The sequence below is a fragment of the Sturnus vulgaris genome, chromosome 4 (genome assembly GCF_052056855.1).
Source record: "Sturnus vulgaris isolate bStuVul1 chromosome 4, bStuVul1.hap1, whole genome shotgun sequence".
Taxonomy (NCBI): domain Eukaryota; kingdom Metazoa; phylum Chordata; class Aves; order Passeriformes; family Sturnidae; genus Sturnus; species Sturnus vulgaris.
In genome coordinates this window covers 49,348,728-49,366,826 of record NC_142246.1, presented here as the reverse complement: position 1 = coordinate 49,366,826, position 18,099 = coordinate 49,348,728, and the positions used below count along the sequence as shown (strand labels likewise).

At 41.9% G+C, this 18,099-nt stretch overlaps 1 protein-coding gene across 1 annotated transcript in view; it reads right to left on the bottom strand.

Annotated features, from left to right (window-relative positions):
• Positions 1–1,249: 1,249 nt before the first annotated feature.
• Positions 1,250–18,099, bottom strand: part of CXXC4 (CXXC finger protein 4) — a 137,754-nt gene continuing 120,904 nt past the window's right edge. The window contains exons 5-6 of the transcript XR_015803311.1: positions 6,102–6,148; positions 1,250–2,349 (exon numbers count right to left, since the gene is read on the bottom strand). The gene's annotated coding sequence lies outside the window, so the exon portion shown is untranslated. The remainder of the gene's footprint in view (positions 2,350–6,101; positions 6,149–18,099) is intronic.

Genomic DNA, 18,099 nt, shown 5'->3' with positions numbered 1-18,099 from the left:
TGGGACAGGGCCATCATTTTGGTCGATGTTTACACAGTGCTCCTGACAATATTTGTTGTTGGGGTTCCTGTGTGGTCCAATAGTACAGAAAATAAATAAAAACAGTAACAGCCTGTGGCAGGTGCTCTCTGCTTGCATAGACCTCATTGATTTCAGGCTGTGGGCTGGGCAAATTGCATGAATGTGTCTTAGGTCTTGTGGATAACTGAGAAAAGGGCAGAAACAGAAGAACAGTGCTGTGTGTTCCATTCTAAATGTTGGCCAAAATGTCTCAAATCAAATTGCTTCAAATTACTTAATTCCTTCCCCCTCCTTTTTTTTTTTTTTTTGGGGGGGGGGGGAGGGGTTGTTGTTTTGTTTTTGTTTGTTTGTTTTGGGGGTTTTTGTTTGTTTGTTTGTTTGTTTGTTTGTTTGTTTGTTTGTGTGGGTTTTTTTGGGGGGGTTGGGGTTTTTTTGGGTAGAACAATGTAGGGACAGCCTATCCAGGGACAACCATTTAGCTTAATGTTATTTATTTCTAGAAAAGGTAAAATTTACAGGCTTTTGTTTCTGAAAAATAAAACAGAAGGGCTATAAACAGTAGGAGGAAGAAAAAAGAAGATCTTTAGACCTCATCTTTTGCCCTTTTTACTTGGTATAAAACTACTTCAAAATTCTAATCCTTACCTATTTTCATAATGAGTTGTAAGCTGTGTCTTTGCCTGAGTTTACTAATTTTTGATTCGAGCATCTCTTGCTTTAACTAATGTAGGGGGGTTGGGTTGTTCCCCTTTTCTTTCTGTGGAATTCCTCCCATTGTTATGCTAAGTAATTGTGGCTACACCTTAAAACGACAGATAATGTTCTCTCGTAGGGGGGTGGGTGGAGGGCGAGGTGGGGGGGGAACCGGAAAAGGAAAGGTGGGATGGGGGGTCTGGAGCGGGGCTCTTGCTCTCGCTTGGCTCGTGGAGTGGGAAGACAACCTGGGCTCCGCTCTGGCATCTCCCCCTGCCATCCCAGCACTGAGATCCACGCTCCCTGCCTTTGGACATCGCTCTGCTGCTCTCCCGCCTCACCCTACTATCTCCGGACACTCTGCTGAGCACCACGACCGACACCGTGAGGGGGGGAGTCACTTTCCCATCCCCTCTCACCCCCTGGGCCTCCGCCGCCATCACCCAGCCCTCTTCAACTGCGCGGGACCTGCCCTGCCCCCACAGCACCGGTAACTGAGCGCAGGGAGACGGCCTGCGGCCAAAAGGGACTGGAGCGGAGCTAGACTGTTCTGTTCTGTTGCCAATTTTTATAGCTGTTGTTGTTTTCTGCCTTGTTATATACCAGGAAAGAACTGTTATTCTTATCCCCATATCTCCTGCCTGAAGGCGTCTGAATTGGACCTAAAATAATTAAAAGGGAGGGGGGTTGCACTCTGCATTGCAGAAAAGGGGCTCCTGCCTTTCCTTAGACCATACCTGTCTTTCAAACCAAGACAGGGCCATAACTCTAACTCATAAGTTATTATTATTAACTCATAAGTCTTTTGATGATTGATAGGGAGATATCATCAATTGTTATTATTCTATAACTTGAGTTTGGTTTATTAGAAAAATGGGTTTAAATACTGTTTGATTCTACTGCCTGCTCTGGAGTTCTACTAACCTCCAGAAATGCCCAGAGCTTGCTAGAGAGGGCAGGGGATATGGCTGTATTGCAAAACATTAAAAAAAAATTCTCTATGTCTCTGAACTGCAGTTATCCATAGAGAGGTCTCCTTAGGCTGATGCAATTCATAAAGGGAGCAATCTTTGGGATCAGATCTGAATCCAAATAGTGCAAAAGTGAGTTAAAGTACCTTCTCAATACCAGTACAACACAGAACCCCAGCCTATGATGTTTACAATGCCAGCCAACAGCAGACAAAAAAAAAAATTACTTGGTGTAGTAAATCAGAGTTTAGTGTTAATTCTGTATCAAAGTATTGGATAAAGAGGGTAAGTTCAAGTGGGGTATAAAGGAGCTGTATGAAAGCCATAGAAGGGTGAAATTTTAGTCTGAGCAATGCTCAGGGTGGTAGTAGAGCCCAATGTTTGATGTCTTTTAATCTGGAAGTTGCCCATACATTTTCAGGATATTGATTGAGAAAATTAAGATATTCTGTTGTAGACAAAAAGAGCCCCAAAAGAAGACCACGGGAAACAAGCATTGATGAACATAAGAGAAGCCAGGCTGTGTAGTGGGACACATAGCATGATGCAGTAGACAGCTGTAACACAAGATGCTGGATTGCAAAGTCATGCTTGTCCTCAGTGGGAATGCTTCGCTCATTGGCACTGATCCCTGCAGAGCCAGCAGTCCAGGGAAGGTGTCATACTGAAAAACATGACCCAAATTATTAAAGACGTGAAAGCAATGCACCTTCTGTCACCTACTCTGAACTAAGGCTTAAGAGGATCATTAGGTTTGTGTTGATTGCCAGAGTATGAGTAAAAGCTACATGCCTGAAAGAACACAAATGCATGAGAAAACAGAAAATAGATTAAAAATTCATCTTTTTGTGAGATCTTAAGTATAACATTTAGGTACAGACTTAGATGAAGAGCATTCACCTTCCTTTAAGTCACTCTTCTGAATTATTTTTCCTCTCCCATGCCCATTTTTCTTTAGCTTTAAGCTGATCCTGATGTCTGCAAGCTGGCTCCATTTTTTGTCATTATTATTGTCACTCACGGACAGACTTAGTCAGGACTTGACAATTAAACAGTAACATGGCATTTTTGTTGATGTCAAGGAGACCATCCTAGAGAGGCGTTCAGTTTGGGAAGCATGAAATTATTTTTGTTATGACCAGAGCTATTTTTGGAAGGTATTTTTTCGTTTTGTTTTGGTTGGTTTTTTTCCCCAATATCTAGTAAAACTGTTCTAGAAGGAGAAGGAAACACAATAGGTTAAAAGCAAGGCAGTTAATGAGACTGAACAGGCATAAGAACATAGTAGTTAGATGGTATGCTATGGGCCAAAGTGAAAGCATTTATTTATTGTCTCAATCAAATGGCAACATAAGGTTCTTCTTTTCCCCCTTGTGTTATTAGTCTTATAACATGGAAGACATTTCCTTTCCCCGTGGAACTCCTCCAAGTCAATCCATTATGGTAAAGAAACCCAACCTTAAATACTATGTGATAAATAAAACACCAGGAGTAATGATATTCACATTATGACAGGTACTACCAAACAACATGCACCAATCTGTTCAATAATGTCTCTTTCGAAAATTCCTCTCCTGATGTTTCTAAGCACTTAAAAATTTAGTATCTGAGCACCTCACAATCAGTAATGGATTTTAGTCTCCCTTCACTTCAAAGGCAGAAAAGTACATTGCCCTTTTACAGTTTAAGAAATGAATAGTCAGAGACTACTACTAAGGTAATATTTATTCTTCTGGAAGTGGGGCTTGAGTCAGGTTTTCTGTGTCATGGTCCAGTACCTTGAGCCATCTTTTCACCCACTAACAGATCTGCATTACAGCATTTAGGAAAGGGCCATGTGATGCATAATGCTCATTGGCCTTTTTTAATATCGCAGGTCCTTCTAGTCCTGACTAATCATCAGAAGGAGTTTGCTGTTAGCTTAGCCTTTGAAAGAAGTCCAGTGTGGTGTACATTTGTCCTGACTTTAGGGGTTGTACACAGCCCTACAACAATTTGTGTATTTGTAGCCCACCTCCCAAAGGAAATCGTCCAGGCATGTTTTGGGACCAACGTTTACTATGTGTTTAGAAAGCACTATGCTGCATATGGCTTGGTTGGGAAAATTCTACACACACAAAGTGATAAAAAACCAATCAAATGAAAAAACTTCCCTCCGCCCAAGATCTAAAAGGGTGGATGGCACCCAGTTGATTCTCCCCCCATGTTTAAGTTCTCTAACCCCTACCTACGGGAGCACTTAAGCACTTCAGTCTTAAACGCTTGAGCAATCACATTGCCTCGGGGTGGGGGGTTGGGGAGAATATTCATCTGCTCTCCTGGGTCAGGACCTGGACCTGGAGACTGTGGATGTTTGATTCTTTTGAAAACCAGGGCATTTCTTTAGCACTTTACATGGATTTGGGAGTCTAATTTTAGGCAGTTGCATTTTTACAATCCGGGACTAAATACACGTCCCATAGGAAACACACCATCCTTGTTTTTGGGGCAGAATGCTCCCAATCAAGGATAATTTCTTTAAATCACTGGCCAGCAAAGAAAGAAACAAGCCCAACCAACCATCCTAGCAGCACTCTCCCCCTGCAAGCCTCTCCTATCCCCAAGGTTAGTTTGGGATCCTGGATGCATTTTGAATGGCTGTTGATACAAAGTCGTGCTCTTTTCATTTTCATGTCACTTATTTAAAGAGGAGTCTTGAAGCTGTTGTTTACTGCAGCAATGCTTAGGAGGGAAAAGAATAGTGAGTGTATTTTCAAATGCCCTTAGCAGCTTTCTTTTTATTTTGCTCCCCAAGCCCCTGCTATTCAAGTTCCCTTCTCCTCAGAGCACTAACAGTTAGATTGTTCTGTGCAACCAGCTCCCATTAGCAAAAGGAGTCATGCACATCATTCCCATGAACTGCTTTAACAGCACAGTCTTATATGATGAAATGTGCCTCAAAGACAGAGGATGCTAGATAAATATTAACCACATAGTGTTCTCATTTAAACTTGCATTTAAAGTAGCATTTGGATTTTTAAAATGTACTGTTATATTATTTGATATCAGTCATCTTTGTCTTCCCAGTTTAAGAAATTAGGTATGCCAAAGCATAACAAATCCCTATTAGAAGCGTGGGGTTTGGTGGTTTATGTTGGAGAAAAGAAAAGGGGTGGGGACAAACATTTGGATTTACTGTCATACCTCAATAATCTACAAACCCTAATTTCTCATCAGTGAGTCTGTTTCCTTTGTTTACATTAATTGCATTGAAATTTCTGTCACTTATTTGAACTCTGAGTAGTCACAACTCATTTATTGCTTTGTATAGATAATATGAGATCTGACTGATTAATTCATATATGGATAGGCAGGATGATTTCTTTAGATAGTGGAGATTCCCTGGAAATACTTCTGCCTCCCAGAAAAGGTTCGGTTTGATACGAACTAAAATATGCCTGTGACTAACTGTCATTTGAGAAGCATACCAGTTTCACTGGTTGTATCAAAATCAAGCTCAAAAGTACATCCAGAAATGTATATACTCTCATTGCATAGATTCCAACATGCTACATAGTATAAAAGAAACAGAAATATTATTTTGTTGGGTAGTGTGGGAGAAGAGAAAAACATATTTTTCCTAATGTCAGACAATTAGTTTCTGATTTATATCTTAAAGCACACCAATTTTTAAACCTTGCAATTTCATCTTAGCTAGCACAGCTGTAGATGGCTTTACAGAAAACTCATAAAAATTTAAAAACATTTTCTAAGGCTGGTAGACTTCTTTATTATCAATGACAGCAAATCCTGTGTCTAGATGTGGATTTTGCATTTTTTTAAAAATACACCTTCTTTTGGTTCAGTTTGGGGGTTTGGTTTTGTTAAATCAGGAGACCTTTCATTCTTCACGATTAACAGCAGTGATTGACAGTCACACGAATGTTTTTTCTGTAGCCATCAGTACCAGTGACTAGAAAAACAAGCAAGTAGTCCCAACTGCATAATAAAAAGTAAAAATTGCGTATCTTAAATTTCAATCCAGCTTCAAAATGACCATGCAATGCTGCTTGAGTGCATGGATATAACTTAAAACACAGTGACCTTAAAGGTGTAATGCACAGCTGAAACTGAAATTCTCCAAGCTGTGATTACCATTTACTCACAATTTTGGACAATGCAAAAACAGAAAACCTTCTGTGCCCAGGATTGTTACATATTATCACCATTCATCAAAACATTGTGTTAGTTGTCTATTCTTCCCCACTTTATATTATTTTCATATTTTTTTATCACTTGGAGACTGTGAGAATCTGCACAGTAACAAACCAATGGGTTTATGCATTGCAGTATGGACAAGAGAAAGCTTTTAAGCGCCCTGCTTCCAGAAGGCTTATTTAAACCATAACGAAATAATTAAAAGTTGCTTGACCATACCTTTTTAATTGGCTCCCTGATAGAAGGGTTAATAGGAATTCAAATACCTGTGTAAAAAAAGACAGATAAAGAAAACAGTGTAATGTAAAATAATTCAGATGTCTCTGTGTAAATGAGGCAATAAATGCCTGCAACATGAAGCTCAGTCTGACTTCACAGCAGGGCTTGGTGCTTAATTGAAAGTCCTAACTAGACCCATTTATCAAAGAAATCACTCAGAGGGAAATTTAATTATCACAATTAATCTATATTTTTTAGAAAGTTCTGACAAGGCACACTGAAAATTTCTTTGGAAAGAATTTTACAATGCTATTGCCAAAAAAAGTCAAGTGCCACAGCTCTCATAAGTTAAAAAAAATAAAAAGTGGGCAAGCACAGGGCATGTTTTGTGAAGAGCAACTTGTATTGCCACTTATACACAGCTCAGAGTAATGAGCACTGTCACAGCAGAAACTCAAATGGAAATATTTCTTCCTAAGTCACAAAACTGCTCCCTTTGCAAACTGGAGAGGACATCTGGCTTCTTGAGAGAGCTGCCCTGCAATGTGCCTGTGGGTTTGGGGTCCTTGGCACAGTTTTGCATGGCTCTGCAGGACCCCCAGCACCCCTCAGCTACCCCCTTGAGTCCCTGCTCAGTTTGTCCTGGTGCACACACAGAAAAGCCAGAGACACACAGCATGGTCTTTGCTTGGGATCTAACACATGAAGCTTCTGTAGAGTGAGGAACCAGTGGCACTTTTTGTTTCGAACACACGTGTTGAGATCTCTCCAATAGAGTTGCCCATGTTTGCGTCCATGTTGAGTATCCTCCAGTGAGCAGTTTCATCCTGGAACCAGGGTATTTTCCTTGAGTAACTGGTGATATTCAACTCCCAGCTGGCATTGGCTTAGAAGCTGGGCAAGTTGGGAAGAAAGGTGACTCTGAGCTCCATTCTTGCACAGCTTCACCAAACTTTGATGTTTCCTAGGAGGTTTTCCATTACTGGCTTTTCAAAGACCAGGTAACGTTTGAAAGCTTAGTTCAATTTTCTCTCTTATTCTGAAAAGCAGCCCCTTGTTTTATGCAGAACCCTACCTCCATTTCCAAGCCTCCACTTAAGCCTGGTATGCTGCAGAAGGCTACTTCTGGAGCAGACAACAAGTAGAATTAAATTTACATGCATCATGTGGCACTTGACATGCCTGAATGAAGATGAAAAGAAAGCCCCGAGAAAGTATGCAAGTCTCTGTCATGATAAGATTCCCCTTCAGTCAATCAGTGATCTGATGGATGCTAGTGTTTTAGGGCTTCTGGATCGTAGTGTGCAGCACCTGATAGGTGTGGGTCTGCTTCCTCACTTTGACACCATAGAGCTCCAGCACCTGCATTGGAGACAGGATGTAAGGAAGTGGTGTAGTCACACTGGCATCAATGAAGGGCAACAGCGGGCACTTCAAAGCACAGGGAAAATGAGGACGGAGGTTTTATCTCACTTAGTGTGGCTTGCACAGCCCCACACCTACTCGTGTGTCCCCAGGCTTAAAGGGGGTCCATAACTCACTTTAAGGTAGTATAGTTTTCCCTTCCATTCTTCATAGTCAGAACATTAGAAAGTATGGACCATATTAACATTCTTGTGCATCACCTTCCTCCTTTGTCTTCTGTGGGAAAAGTTTCAGCTTGGTCTCTTGATGTCACTGGAGTTGTTTACTGCCCTTTTTTTTCTGTATTTCCTACGTTATTCAGGTTATACTAATCACCAGAGGGGAAGGAAACAACTCCAGAGCAGATTGAATTGACGTTTAATTGGACATCCTGTGAAATAAACATTGTGACTTGGATAAGATTAAAATGTGAGTCACAAGTCTGGTGAGTTTTCAACTGTCAGGGAATGCAGTAAAGGAATGAGGCAAGAACAGCAAAGAGAGAGCAGCTAGAAGCAATGCTCTGTACAGCAGCAACTGCTGGACTTGCATTGACTTGTTTTCACCTTAGACTAAAGGTGCAGTGGACAAAACTGGAGAAAACAACAGTTCTTTATTTAAAAATTATTACATTTTCAAACAGATTTTAATTTCTATTTTTTTGTCTATACTGAACCAATCTGTGAATCCCCTCTACCGGTAAACCACTGTCCAGCTCAGCTAAATTCTTGGATATTAAAGGTGAGTATACTTAGAAGTGCTTCTGGAGAAGAAACCTTCAATAGGTTTGGCATCTTTCATGTACTTCCTTTTTATGTTTGATACTTTGTTATACTTCCATTGAGTAGATTTACTGGAAGAAACAATTTGCAGACACAGAAATGAAAACTATATTGTAGCATATTTGTTAAAATATGAATTCCAGAAAACAGAAACACTGAATGGCTCAGGCTAAATGGGATCACAGTGGCTCATCTGGTCCAACCTCCCTGCTCAGGCAGGTTCATCCTAGACCAAACATCACAGGAATTGCATCCAGACAGTTCTTGAGTATCTCCAGTGAGAGACACCCCAACCTCTCTGGGCAATCTGTTCCAGTGTTCAGTCACCCACACAGTTAAGCAGTTCTTCCTCATGTTCAGGTGGAACTTTCCATGCATCATTTTCTGCCCATTGCCTCTTGTCCTGTTGCTTGGCATCACTGAGCAGAGCCTGGCTCCATCCCCTTGACACTCTCTCTCCAGGTGTTTATAAACACTGAGTTCCCCTCTCTGTTGTTTCCTCTCGAGGCTGAACAGGCCCAGCTCCCTCAGCCTTTCCTCGTAAGAGATGCTCCAGTCCCCTCATCACCCTTGTGGTCTCTGGTGGACCTGCTCCAGGAGCTCCATGTCCCTCTTGTGCTGAGGAGCCCAGAACTGGACTCAGCACTCCAGATGTGCCTCACCAGGGCTGAGTAGAGGGGCAGGATCACCTCCCTTGACCAGCTGGCAATGCTCTTCCTAATGCACCCCAGGATACCAATGGCCTTCTTGGACACAAAGGCACTGCTGGCTCATGGACAGTTTGTTCTCCACCAGGACACCCAGGTCTTTCTCCACAGAGCTGCTTCCCAGCCTGCTGTGGTGCATGTGGTTATTCTTTTCCAAGTGCAGGACCCTGCATTTACCTTTGCTGAATTTCAGATGCTTCTTCTCTGTCCCTCTCTCCAAGTTGTCAAGGTCCTTTTGAAGGGCTGCACAGCCCTCTGAAATGTATAATTGCAGCCTTTCACATGAGCCTCACTTGATTTACCTGCATAGACCTGATGTTACACATAGGGACAGACCTTCTCACTCAGACTCTTAACAAACATCATGTCAATCTCCTGCTTAGAAACGTTGACTGGTTTGTGTCGGAAGGTCATCTTTAAAGGTCATCTAGCCCAGCTTTCTTACAATGAGTAGGGACATGTTCTTCTAGATCAGGTTGCTCAAAGCCTGGTCCAAGCTGAGCTCAAGTGTTTCCAGGAAAGGGGCATCCACTACCTCTCTGGGTAACCTGTTCCAGTGTTTTACCACCCTCATTGTAAAACACTTCTTCCTTATAGCTAATATAAATCTACTGTCTTTTAGTTTAAAACTGTTACCCTTTATCCTATCACAACAGACTTTGGTAAAAAGTTTAGCCCCAGCCTTGGATAGGGCTGCTTTAAGTACTCAAGGGCCACAACAAGATCTCTATAGAGCCTTCTCTTCTCCAGGCTGAACAACCTCAACTCTCAGCCTTTCCTTGTATGAGAGGTGCTCCAGCATTCTGATAATTTTTGTGTCCCTCTGCTGAACTCCAACAGGTTCATGTCTTTACTCCAGAGCTGGATACAGCACTCCAGGTGGGCTCTCACCAGAACAGAGCAGAGGGACAGAGTCCCCTCCCTCACGCTGCTGCCCATGCTGCTTTGGATGCAGCCCAGGACAGGTTTGGCTTTCTAGGCTGTGAGTGCCCATGCCTGGGTTATGCTCAGCTTTTCATCCAACAGCACTAGGTCCTTCTTGGCAGGGCTGCTCTTGGTCTGTTCATCCCTCAGCCTGTGTTGATACCAGGAGTTGCTCTGATCCAAGTGCAGCACCTTGCACTTGATCTTGCTAAATCACGTGAGATTCTCCTGTGTCCACTTCTCAAACTTGTTGAGATCCATGTGGATGGCATCTTGTGCTTCAGGTGTGTCAACCACAGCACCCAGTGTGGTGTCATCTGCAAATTTGCTGATGCTGCACTTGAACCCCCCTATCAATGTTGCTGATGAAGCTGTTGAACTGTACTGTTCCCAGAATGGACACTTGAAGGACACCACTTTTCACCAATGTGCACTGGAGCACTGAGCTGTTGACTACTTCTTCACAAGCTACAAGCTAAGTTCAGCTCCTTTCTGGAGCTGCTTTCTCCTTTGCCTCCATCCTGAGGTGAGGGAGAGGCTGACTGTGGTGGAAGATTTGGTGATGGCAGAAAGTGGCCAGACACCAGGTCAGCTGTTCTGCGTTGCACCTGTGGAGTGGCTGATGGCAGCCTTTGCTGGCTGCTGTCTCCCAGCAGGAGCTGCATAGCAGCCACCTGGGTGTGAAAAGCTCCCAGCCTTTGACAGTTCCCAGAGCTCTCTGATCCTTTGGACATTTACTGTAGCTTGGAAATTGCAAAGGTTGTTGGATTGTTATTTGCCACCAGGTGGCCTAACCATTCCGCCGTTCATGAGGAACGAGACTCCATTAGAGAACAGCAGCTGGAACTTTTAAAGCTTTACATATTTTTCTTCCCAAGCCTCCACCTCCCCTCCTTCCTCCTCATTCAGTTGATTAAAAGCGATCAGGGCTGCTCTGATTTATCAACTCAGTCCTTTACTCTAAGCAATTGAGAAAGCTAGTGCTTTCAGCCGTCCAGCCCCAGCTTTAGAGATCAAGCTCAGCTGTCTGTTTACCTCTTAGCCCAAATGAACTCTTGCCATAACAACGCAGGTACTTTGGACTTTTCCTCGTGCAGCAGTAACTGGAGATTGATTCCTTTGTTTGTTGCCTCTGGTATGACTGTGGTAGCTGGTTTTGTGACCACCCAGGAGTTCTGTGCTGGCCACATAAGCTGGATTTATTTTTTTATAAGCTGCCATGTGTCCCTGGAGCATTGCAGCATGTATTCAGTGGGCCAGAGGATCTGACTCAGCAAATGGGTTTTGATTTTTAAACTCACAGACAGTAGTCCCCCTCCTCAGTAGTTTTGGGATAGCCGTGTGGCAGCTGGCTGAGCTAAGGGCTCCTTGGGTTTTAAGGGAAGCTGGCATTACAGCTCATGCATTAAAAGTTGGGACTGACTTCCCATCTTGGACTGAAAGGAGCCAAACTTACCGATCTGAAAATAGGAAGGAAGATAATCTTGGATGTTTATCTCAGGCGTTTTTTTATTAGAAGGGTGGGGAAGGCTGTAGCTGTCACAACAGTAGGAACTAAGAAAAAACACATTGATACCAATGGTATTACATTGACATGCAGGTATTGGGAAGCCACTGAATCACTTCTTAGGAGAAGGAAGCACAATTTCACGAGAAGATGGATTTTTTCATGTACTGCAACACTGATAGCTTATGGTATTTTCTAACATTTTTTGCATAATGCCTGAAATTTTTCAGAAGTACTTTCAAAACAAATCTCAGTAACTGAAGTAATTAACTATGATCATTTGGTTAAAACACCCATAATTAATCTGTTTACCCATCTTTGTAATTATGCATTTCAGCTTTGATGTGAGCAAGGACAAGGTGCAGTGATGACAAGCAGGACCATCATGTCAGAGTCCAGCAATAGATGCATCTTCTCAAGATCAGTTCAATTCAGCTCTGAACTGGTGCCTGACAATCCCAAATCAAAGGTATGCAGTTTCTGAATGCCTCTTGTCATAACGCAATTGCAACACAAGTCACAACTGCATTGGGCAGACTTTCCTAAACGATATGGTGATTGAACTTTTTAAAATATCAGTCATTTGGGGAAAATATAACAAGTCCTTACATTTGGTAAACGGATTAGTTATAAATAATAAATACCTGGAAATTGGTAGATACTTCCAGTTGCATCACAAAAATGTCATGAAGTAGGACTGGATATGTCAGCTACTTTAACCTAGCCTTGGGCACAGGAGAGTCCAATTCTGATCATTTGCAGGATAAGCAATCAAGTTCAGGGTAAGGAGACTTTAGCCAAGGTGTTACTCTGGATTTACACCTCTGCAGATAGAATCAGATGGTATCTCCTAGTCTATGCATCCTCTGAGAATAGAATTAATTTTGAATTCTTGTATCATCTGCTTGCTTGTGCACTTATTTGCTAACTGTCTGACTGAGTGAGATATTCTGGGTCAGTATGATTTAGGCATCCTTTATTACACAGTTTCCAATTCAGTACATTTTTTAATCAAGACTAAATTGAAGTCAGGTTCCAGGTACATATAAATATAATATATTTTTAGTGAATATGTTGCAAATCCCCTAGTCCAATTTTGAATGTAACTATAATAGAATAAGAAATATGAAGGTTCTTTTATTTTATAGATGAGTGTTAAAATATTGCTGTGTCTTAAAGGCAAGTTAAAACCTATTTTCATATTTTTAAAATCACATTAGCTAAAAGCTTGTTAAGGAATAAATAGTCCAGAGGATAATTGAGACTTAGCTGGCTTAAGCATTAATAAATCAAAATCAGATGCCAGATCATTAATTAATTCCACAAATTATAATGTTGCCATTACTGGCAAATACTATGAGAACTAATACCAAGGAGAAAATTAAACTGCATAGTTTCCCTTCTTAATACATATCTTTTGCCAACAATAAAACTGCAGTAGGTTTTTTTTTGTCATTACATATATTGTCTGTTTTTAAAAAGTTTTGAATGATTGTTAATTTTTAAAAACATTTCAATTTCTTCAACATGCTATTTATAGAATCTGCCTAGCATAGACTGTAAGGATATTTCCACCAGCGCTGTAACTCATGGAAACTAAGATGTAGCAAAAGTGACAGAAAAGTCAATTCAACACTTCTGAAGCCTCACAAAACTTCATGCCCCTTCAAATCAGCCTCTTTGGTAAAAGATGTGATAATAGATGGGTCTTGCAATGTGGCTCAAAGTGCCACTGTCTAAGGCTCTGTCAGGCCAATGCAGAAAAGAAATTAGATGAGAAGTGGGAGAGGCAAAAGAGAAGGTAAGCTGGGCATTTTTAGCCACCCCTTCTCATCCTACAAGAAGAGGCAGCTTCAGTATATTTAAATGGTGGTGGATTTAAAACACTCTTCTGCAGAGTGCAGAACCAAGCTGGGGAATGGGCAGTGATAGAATACCATGGAACCTTATGAAGAATAAAACACTAAACAGTGATTAAGTGATACAATGTGAAATAATATAATGACATGATGGAACATCAGCCTAGTCAGAATAAAACTTTAGGGCCAAAGTGACAGAGCACCATTATCTGAAAAATCACAGTATTGGAACTCTCTGTGTGGTGTGGTATCTTTTCCTCTTTTCCCATCATGTGACAAACACCAATCTATATCTCGGATCTAGAACATGAAGGTGGTCTAAAACATCCCCTAAGTGCTTTAATTAATCCTGGAGACCAATCAAAAGCAAATGTAGTGCAGTATTAGTGAAATAGTAAGTGGGTAGGTGCGCTCTCCTCTGAGATTAAATTGTCCTGAAGGATCCAGCATAAACTGTCAAATCTGATGCCCATAAGGGCGATCTGTGGCTGTAAGAAAAAGCTGTGGAAGAATGTTCCATTTTTTCCTCCATATCGATTGCTATTTTCATTCCGTTTTCTTCCTCTTTTTAATTAAAAAGAAGTCTGGGTGGATTATTTCTAGGTAAAACAGTAAAATAACCTGAAATAAAATATTCTCGCAGTTTCCCCAACATGAATCACAGCTCAGTTTCCAGTAAGAATCTGAGACTCGTGGATCTTGTTACCAAGAGCTACATTTCAGCTACAGAATAATAAGTTGGCACCTTTTTTTCAGCCCTCAGTGTCTGTCCACCATTAATGGCAGCCAAATCTTTGCCAAATTAAATCTATCATCCTAGATCAGAGGGTGCTAGCACCATACTGACTGTCTTTTCTGATGGTTTCATATCTATGCTGAATAGATGAATTCTTGGTAAATTTTTACCCTTTGGGTCCTTTGAACTACCTAAAGATGTTAACCTTCGCCATGCAGTAAAAATTAAACCATCAATAGGCAACACTTTGGATAATATTGTATGCTAATATAACTACATTGTCTGTCCCTCTGCTGAATTCATGGCTCTTTTCCATGTTTGGACACAACAGATAGTACTAAAGCTGATTTATTGCAACTTTTGGCCTTCTGGCAAAATTACAGTATCTCATAATAGGCCAGTAATTATAATTTTCCCCCAAAGTTGCTATCTTGAGCACAAGTCCAGCAGAAATTGAGAGCAGCCACCAATGGATGCCTATGAAATGCACATGAGAGCAGGACAAGCACATAGAGATCCTTCCTCCAAGGACTTTTCCAGATTGCAGCTACTTGCATCTCACCAACATCTTGAGGCATTTAATAGTACTTGAAGAATTTTTCTTATGTGAATTTGTCCAGTCTTTCTTTTTGTTAAGATATGCAGCTAATATGGGTCACTGTTCTAGTTTTAGTCTCTCCAGCTACCCTGCTAGATTGGTGGAAAGATGATGGGCTTTTTTTGTAATGAGTAATGACTCAGAGGTGGAAAGGACTCTTTTTACATGGTTGGATGGCCAAGTTCATGGTGAAATAGCTGCTATAATTCTGCTGGGATTTCATATTATCATTAATGATTTGCTAGGGCACTTGAAGCCTGCAATGCTATCCCTTAAAAGGATTTAAAATCTAAACACATTAAAAAAGCTCTGCATTTGTGCTGTGTGGCTTATGTTCCTATTTTCTGACACTACAGCCTTAATTCTTTTGACACTCTGAAATCTGTCACTGTTGGAAATTATTAATGCCACCATCAACAAGGAAAACTACAAACTGAGAAACTTTTACAGCTGTGGTGTGAAAGCACAGTATTCAGCTGCTGTAGAAAGATCTTTGGCATTAAACTATCTTGTTCTTTAGCCTGTTTTTATGTTTTTCCACTCATAGAGGTTAATTAATGACAGTAATTAATGGTTAGACCAAATTTATGCAGGCTAACAGAAACTTTGTTCCAGATAGACACTGCCATGTAACGAGGGGCAGTTGTTAATGACTTTTTTCCTTACCAAAGGGCATCCAGTGGAAGATCACAGTTATGGCAGTTTGGGGGAAAGAAAACAAAACCACCATTCATTCATGCCATGAGATGTCACAAATATCTTACTCTAACTGGTAAATGACACCAAAATAAATGGGTTTTTTAAAATCCATTTGTTACCTCTTGCAAGCTTTCAGCCAATTTATTGAGATAATTTGTATAGAATTGATTTTTGTATATACTTTTATGGGATAGGCAAGCACTTACTGATGCTTAATACACAATGGTCCTATCACACAGTGCTGTATAATCAACAGCCACCCAAAGATTGGACGGCCTGGAAAAAGCATTAGATGAGGCACAATTCTTCTAAAAAAATAGTAATGCCAATATAATGTCCCAAACAGAAACACTAATTTCCCTATGCATGTCCCTTTTTCATCTTAGATTGTGTCACCTTGAATGGTTTTTATTCATGAACGAAAGCAACTATATGCCAGTTGAGTTAAGTTCTAATAATCAAGATAATTGTAATGATGTAAAAGGGAAAACTTTCTATGCAGCCACATTGTCACCAGGCTCCGAGGCTGTATCTCATTGTCCTAGGGTGATGTTATGGTGTTTCTATCTCCAATCGTGTGTCCTGATTATGTTTGGTATTATGTCCTGTGCTTCCAGGACTGAGTCTGAGAGTGAAGCTTTGTTTTGTCTTGTTATCAGCCGGCTCACCTCCCCCATGGTCTATGTTTAGGAGAGGTTTTAGCTCGGCTTGCTTGCTTGCTTGCTTGCTTGCTTGCCTGCTTGCTTGCCTGCTTGCTCGCTTCTGCCTTTTTCTTTCCTTCGCTTTGCCCTTGCTTTCTGCTTATTAGTTAGTTCAGCTAGGCAGTCCAACTTTTTCCCTGGACTGTTTTCTCTTCCACCCCGTCCCCTCCCTCTCCTGGATACCATCTGAACGGACGGGGACCTGGGAACCCCAAGAAACACCGGGAGGCTACACTTTGTCACCTGCAGCAGTCATCCCCAGCGCCAGAGACTGATAACTGAGCGACCACTCGCCAGAGAGACTGAGTTTGTCATCCCTTCAGAACGGTGAAAGAGTTTTTTTTGTCAGCTGGTGTTGTCTTTTTTCCCTGTGCTGGGGAGTGTCTTGCTTGTTAAATAAACAGGTTTTTTTCTCCCACTCTTCTCCGAGGAAATTCTTCCCGAACCCGGTGGGGTGGGGGGGGGAGGAGTCGTGGGGTTTGCTGTCTGGGGGCTCCTTCTGGAGGTTTTCCCCCAAATTTGCCCAAAACCAGGACAAATAAATTGGCGCCCAACGTGGGGCTCGAGAAAGTGGGAAAAAAACCCTGTTCTAATAATAATAATTTGGTTCAAATTCTTTTGTGTTGGTATAGAGCAGTTATTGGCTATGTTGTTGGAATTCATGTCTTTTGGGGTGGAGGCCTGCATGGGATTTTGGTCCCTAGGGTTTTTTGAAGTCTTAATACCTTTGTGGTCCCTGGGTTTATTTGCTTATCCAGAAATAGCTCCGGTATTGTCCCTAATGCGTAGTTTCTGTAGCAGAGGGGCATTGACCAAAATATCCATCGGGCTGGGCTTGGTTTTAATGGCCTGCAGGAGATTTATAAAGGTGCTGGAATCTGTTCCAGGAATGTATGGTTCTTGGTTGTGGTTGTGCACTCAGTTTGTTAGAGGAGAAGCAGGGGATGAGGCTTTTCAGCCTTTGTTCTCCTTCTTCTCCTCTGAATTTGTTACATCCTTATTAGAGAATGTTCAGTTCCCCCTGAGTGTTAAAGAGACCATCTTTCTGGTGTTTAATATAGTAAGCTTTCTCTATACAGTCTGCAGTTTCTCTAGAATGAGAGCTGAGATTTCTAGAGGGGCTGAGACCCTTGACCCCAGAGTAGAGCCAGGCGTGAGGAATCCTGAATGGTGTGGGAAATGGGAGGATATGGGCCAAATCTTAAAGGAATTTTCTGACCCTACATCCTGGGATTTTCCATGTGAACAAATTCAGAACCCAGCTGAGGTAGCAAAGTACCTGAAAGAGAAGTGCCATGGTAATTCTAAGGAGAAGAAGATCATTGCAGTGAGCTGGGCCCTGGCATATGCTTACCGTACCCTGCTAGATACTGTAGGGCAGCAGACAGAGGAAGGGGGACAGGCAGATAAATCAGCCACTATCCCAGTCACTCAGGCTGCAGCCAACACCCCAGGCTCGAGGCCAACAACTACACCAGACAGTGAGCCTAAGCCAGCAGCTAAACCTGTCAGTAAGCCTCAACCAATGGCTGTTGCTACCAGCACGAGAAGTGGAAAGTGCACAGACAAGACTGATCGACCAGTGGATGATGATGATGATGATGCAGGAGAAGGACCCTCGACGCCTCCTGACATAAAACCAGGAGTCAAAGCAACTGGTAAAAGATCAGAGGCCAATATTGAGTCTTTTTCCCTAAAGGACCTCCGTGGCCTAAGAAAGGATTACACCCGACGACCTGATGAGTCTATAATTAGTTGGTTGGTCCGTCTTTGGGATGCTGCAGGCGAGGCTACAATTCTGGATGGCACTGAAGCCAGGCATTTGGGATCCCTGTCACATGATCCTGTCATCGACCAAGGAATGATGAGAGGGCCTAACCCTCACAGCCTCTGGGCACGGGTCCTGGACAGTGTAGCACAAAGATACCTGTGTGCAGATGATCTTTATATGCAGCAGACCCACTGGAAGACGATAGAACAAGGGATCCAACGCCTGAGAGAAATGGCAGTGGCAGAGATTATCTTCTCAGATGACATAACAACTAGGAATCCGGACTTGGTACCATGTACATCTGTGATGT